The sequence below is a fragment of the Triturus cristatus genome, chromosome 7 (genome assembly GCF_964204655.1).
Source record: "Triturus cristatus chromosome 7, aTriCri1.1, whole genome shotgun sequence".
Taxonomy (NCBI): domain Eukaryota; kingdom Metazoa; phylum Chordata; class Amphibia; order Caudata; family Salamandridae; genus Triturus; species Triturus cristatus.
Window position 1 is genome coordinate 1,293,809,440 of NC_140590.1, and position 6,000 is coordinate 1,293,815,439.

The following is a 6,000-nucleotide window of genomic DNA, read 5'->3' on the forward strand; positions in this document are numbered from 1 at the left end:
TGACTGCTGCATTTTGCAACCCAACGACCATTCATTGGGTGGAGGAGAGGCTTTTCCGTGCATGCACTGGGTCCCATGACTCCATTGATATGCCACTGCACAGTCTGAGATAATTGAAACTGGCCAACGTGTTATAACTAGTTGTGCTGCAACTATTTCATGAACAAAATGAGGGAGGGTCTATATCCACATCAGAGCGCACGATCTAGTTTAAACTATATTTCCGATGATGCTCGGTAGCAGCCCTTTGATGCTATTGATCTTAGTAATTGGTAGCCTTTTTTGAGAATAGCCATATGAAAGTTGCTAAACGGTGATCATAAAAAGGTTAGGGATAAACAATTCAGAATCCTAAATTGAACACAAACATTTTTTGTATACCTTAACTATCGTAGGAAGGAAAAAACTAAACCACAGCTGCAAATTTTGTAGTCTTTGGGATTGGATCTTCTAAAAAAGGACCAAGACTATTACATTACATTTGAAGTCTGGCAACCTTATATATTGAACCTTTATTCTTGTACCATTCAGGACTATTTTTAAGTGCAATAATGTTCTTACACTATATCAGGTATCACAGATATGATGTACTGATGACCATCAAAAGTACAACATAAACATGATCAGAGCTGCACCACAAAAAAAGGCAAACAGAAAAGTAGTAAAGGAGTAAAGATTTCACGGTTAAATGTGACAGTGTTTGTAAATGACAATCTCCGCACAGTCCAATTATGTTTCTTCCTTTATTGTTGTGTATTTCATTCATAAAACTATCAGCCAACGTTTTTCGGCCACTAACACATTGAACTTCTTCAGGGCAGAAAAGATGTAAGGTGTCTATGCCAATCCAATTTGTGCATTAATAATCAAAAGGCATTCCTTAGTTTATTTACCAATATGAGGCATCTGTATGGTGTTGAGGTTATAGTCCAAGCAATGAGCGAATCAAAGAGAATATTCAAGGGTCTAGAGGCTGCTGCTACCCATACAGTTATTGTTTTCGAGTAAACAATCAAAGATTGATATATGGATCCCGATGATATATGGCCCTTGGATGGGGAAATTATCCACCCAGCACTATACACTGCGATTGGTATCAGCAATTGCCGGAAACTGACCGGGGAAACGACATCCTCTTCGTCTCACCGAGGAGGACACGTTGTTTCCCGAGTCAGTTTCTCGAAATCGCTGACAACAATCGCAAGTATACGGCTAGGTGGATAATTTCCCCATTGACGCTTGAATATTCCCTTTGATTCACTCATTGCTTGGGCTATAACCTCAACACCATACAGATGCCTCTTATTGGCATATAAACTGAGAAATGCCTTTTGACTATTGATGCACAAATTGGGGTGGCATAGACGCCTTACATCTTTCTTGCCCTGAAGAAGTACAATGTTTTAATGGATGAAATGCATTGGCCGATGGGTTTATGAATGAAATACACAACAATAAAGGAAGGAACATAGTTGGACCATGCAGAGATTATCATTTAAAAACAGTGTCACATTTGACTGTGAAATCCTTACTCCTTTACTACTTTTCTGTTTGCCTTTTTTTGTGGTGCAGCACTGATCATGTTTTTGTTGTACTGAATTCCCCTGGTAAGGGAGGCATCCTTTGGGCTGAAGGTGCACACAGAGAAGTGCACACAAGGATATTAAATACTATCCAACATAAAAATGTAACATAGGTGATTAACTGTGTGGGTGCTGTGTTTGTTCTCTGGTCCACTGCCCACATTTCAATGATTTGGCAATCAAAAGTAGTCAACCATCACACTTCCAATTGGCGTGCTCAAAGTTGTTCTGACTTGCTAGAGTACGGTCTCTTATTTGTCCATACATATAACCATGTGGCGATGCGAAATTCTTGAGGAGAGTCAAATTTACCACCCATTTTGTGGACCTGAAGCTGAGTCAAACAGTTTCTTGACTTATTCTGGGGCATATTATCAAGGACGGCGTTAATAATTATCGCCAGTTTAGCGGCAGAAAACTGCCGCTAAAGCGGCGATAATGGGCTTGATAATATGCCCTTGAGAATTCCAATAGAAGTCCATGTTCTGGTGTGAACATGGGCTTCTATTGGAATTCTCCAGTTTTCTGCCGCTAAACCGGCGATAATTTTAACGCAGTCCTTGATAATATGCCCCTCTGCGTTTAATCTCATAACTCTTGATGTCCATGAGGACTATTCGAATTACCAATCAGTCTCGCTTGAAAGTAAGTTCAAAGTGAGGTGTACATGAGCAGTGACTGAGGCACACTAAGGCACAGAGAGAAGAGGTGCTGTGTAATAACTACTGAGCAGATGTAAACTTGGTGAAAAAGGTGATGGTCTCCTGCTGAAGACATAGATTTTACAAGCTGTCAGAGAAGGATTTTTTTACATGGAATCTCACATATTACTGCAGAAGGAAAGAGTTTTGGTATTGGTTACCTCATGTGACAAACTGTGGATATATGTGGTTTTATTCAGCACAAGCCTCACCTCAAGCATTAGAGTTTTTACATGATCATGTGTATATGGTACACATATTCTTTTAGCCACAAGTATATTAAATGACTGATGCTTACAGTGGTCTGCACCAGGAATTAGACCCCCCTTTAAACATATGGCAGCAGTAAAAAACATAAAAACAAGCATTGGCAAAGCCAATAGGTCAAGCGTTATACGCTAGCCTTTCGGCAATTCTTATTTTGTCATGGTCTTGCAAAACCTTAATGTTCAAGAAGCCGCTAGGTGTTTGTCCATCTAAAAAAATGTACTAAATGCAAAAAAGCCCACACTACCATAATAATCCCTGGCACTGAAGGGAATTACTTTGTGTATGGATGTGCAGGCCGTAACTCATAATGATGTCACCCAATGGCTGAAGTGTGCTTGAATGTAATGGAGAAAAATGTGAATGACACAACCACAGACAAGTGGATAAAGTATGCCTGAAACCCCTATACCTGAGTTAAACACATCATTTTAGTAAAATGAAAACATCTTGGGTAACATAGACTTAAAAGGCCAATTGTTCTGCCATTGCCAATCATCTTCTTGTCTTTGAGAAAGAAGGAAAGAAAGAATGAAAAAAAGGACAGAAAGACCAATAGAAGAAAGGAAAGAAAGATGGAAAGAAAGAGCTGCTAAAGCTGGAATGTGTCTTGCACACTCTTCTGGTAGAAGAATACTGCTATCACCTTAGGCTCTAGACACAAGGGTAACACTAAAGTAATGATTAAGTAAGAACAAAAACATTGACTGCTTAGGTAACTATTTGGTGTGCTGATGGGTTCATCGTGGAAAAGAAAAATGCAGTCACTGCAAACTAAGTAAATCAGTCGCTACAGTAGGATGACCTATTGCTCCATGCTTTATGCTGTAGTGGGCGGAAGCAAAATGTGAATGACACAATAACAGACCAATGAACAAAGAAGGTGGCTGAGAGCCCCTTTAAATAAGTATATTATACATATCATTTTAGTGAAATCAAAAGGTCTTGGCAAACACCAGGCCTAAAAGCACTTCAGAAAAGAGACAAATGTGCAATCATGGTTGCTTTCCTCACCTACAAGTGCCACGCTATTGGTTTACCCACTTTTGAGGGGGTTTCATTGTGCTTGGATTCACAATGGCCCCTTAGCAGTTAATTCCTGTCACACTTCCCTGGTCAAGAAATTACTTTTCCTAACTTCTCTATGGGCCAACTTCTGACTTGAGCTAAGCTCTAGATCCACTCTAAAGTCTCTTAAACATGCAGATTTACTTTTCAATCCGCTCCACTGTCTGCTGCGTGAAGTGGGCATTACTATAGCCTTATGGCGGGCTATATCGGCTATTAAAGGCCCGCTGCAGCGTTAAAGGCCCGAGCCGAAGGCGAGGGACTTTAACAAAGCTGAGGGACTTTAAAAGCCGGTATAGCCCTGCTACGAAGGGCTATAAGGCTATTAGAACATTCTGCCACTAGAGGGCAGAATGTTCTAACAAATAAAACAAATCCTTCAGGGAGCGCAAGGGGATTCAAATCCCCTCAGGCTCCCTGAAGCCTTTGTTCACAGCCAGAGCTGTGAACAAAGAAACATAGGAATGTTGGAGCTCCGGGCTTATACCAGTCATTATAAGCCCGGAGCACTCCATTGTTTTCAATGGAGCTTCCAACAGTCCAATGTTCTAATTTTAAATATTTTACGTTTATGTACACCTGGGAATGACACTTTCATGAGCTGGGCCAACTACTCTGTGGCCCATGCCCGAAACGAGGACATTACATGTTTGTGTTTCAAGAAACGCCTTCCACAAATATGTATTAGAACTTTATACAGCTGCAGCGGAGGTGTGGACTGCAAGAAAGGGGCTGTGGTAGAGTCCAAGAAATGTCTCTGTCTGCTAACCAGCACTCTTTAAACCAATACAATCGCAAAAGTATTTGTTTATTAATTGCATGTGGACCATGAGCCCCATACCTCAGTAGCTTCGCGGAGGCTGGGTGCCAAAAGGTAGTTCTATGTAACATTAAACATTTACATTGGTATTTATGGCTCTTTTGACTTTGGGATGCATGGAGAGAAGGATGTATTGGTAAAATGATGGAGCTGTAGTTAGGTGCAGAGAAACAATGATTGATAGAGAAAAGGAAGGATACATGGAAAGAAGGAAAAAACATGAAGAAGAACGCATGGATGGATTGGAGAAAGAAGGATGTATAGATGCACGAAAGAAGGAAGACTGGGTGGACAATGAAAGAACAGAAAAAGAAGAATGAAGAAAAAGAAGGATATATGGAAAAGAAAGATAGATAAGTAGAAGGTTGTATGTAAAAAGAACAGAAAGATGGATGGATGTTCAGAAAGGATGAAGAGAAAGAAATATGGAAAAACATGAGTAAGAAAGATGGTGAGAAGGAGGGAAGAGCAAACACTGAAAGAATGATGGAGAGAAGGAAGGCATTTTCAGACATTCAGAAGGGAGAAAAGCCCCCAAATGACTGCTAGGTTTGTTTCACTCACCCACTTGCTTCATACAGTTCAAAGCGGGGAGTATTATTGTATGTTTCTGGCTACTCCCTTGATTAATTGTCATCATATTTTAGCTGGCTACGGAATTTTACTACCCCTGCAAGAGGAGCACTTATTGTTCTGGGGTGTACACACAGGCAAAGACAGTTCCTGTACTCAGAAACACACAGACAAAAATAGATCATCTCTCACGCATCTTTCAAAATGTGTAGATAATATCCCTCCCCATCTTTTCTTTCTTCTTATGCAGCAATCTAAACATTAAAAGCTTCCTCCTAGAACGCCACACCCCAAACCCAACATTTGTTATTGCCATTCCAGTTCTCTGAGTGAAAAATACAGCCTGCAAAAGTTAAGTTGTACTAGATTTACTAGAAAATGTTTCATGGAGTCATGTATGTATAATTAAAAAAAACTCAAACCCCTCTCCTCTCTAACCCCCAGTTAACACTTTGTACCTGAACAATCTGTTTGCCTGGTCCTGGAAAAATGGGCTCTCCGGAGCCTAGCTTTTTGAGTGGGCGCAGCTCTTGGCGTTCAGCCGCAGCAAATCCATGTAAATGGAGAACTTGATAGTAAGTCATCCCCAGCAGTAAATAAAAGCCTGCTGATTGCATCTTGTGCTGATCCCCCTTACCGTTAGCACTTTCACTGGTGAGAGAGGGAGTCTGACAGCGGCAGCAGGAGTTCACAGCATTAATCCATGTAGCAGAACTTCAAAATTACATAGTAAGAATGTGCTGTGTCCATGTGGCCGGGGTGGAGAAATGACCTTGCGGCTAGTGCTGCTACTGGCAAACCATGTTTGAATCCTGGCTCAGCTCAGCATCCTGTGATTGTGAGCAATTTCACTTAATGTCCCTGTGACCAAATAATGTGTAACGTTCTATGCTCATGTCCAGGGCTCTAAAGCCTGCGGGCTAGGATTTTGGTGAATAAAACCACCAAATTAAGCATTGTGAGTATGAAACATTTGTTTTCAAGTCCC

At 40.8% G+C, this 6,000-nt stretch overlaps 1 protein-coding gene across 2 annotated transcripts in view; it reads right to left on the bottom strand.

Annotated features, from left to right (window-relative positions):
• LOC146811925 (sulfotransferase 1C1-like) overlaps positions 1 to 5,786 on the bottom strand; it is a 315,676-nt gene extending 309,890 nt beyond the window's left edge. The window contains exon 1 of one of the 2 annotated variants that reach the window (XM_085618882.1): positions 5,650 to 5,786. The gene's annotated coding sequence lies outside the window, so the exon portion shown is untranslated. Of the gene's footprint in view, positions 1 to 5,470 lie in introns of both variants that reach the window. The other variant, XM_085618883.1, reaches the window with a different exon arrangement.
• Between the last annotated feature and the right edge of the window lie 214 nt (positions 5,787 to 6,000).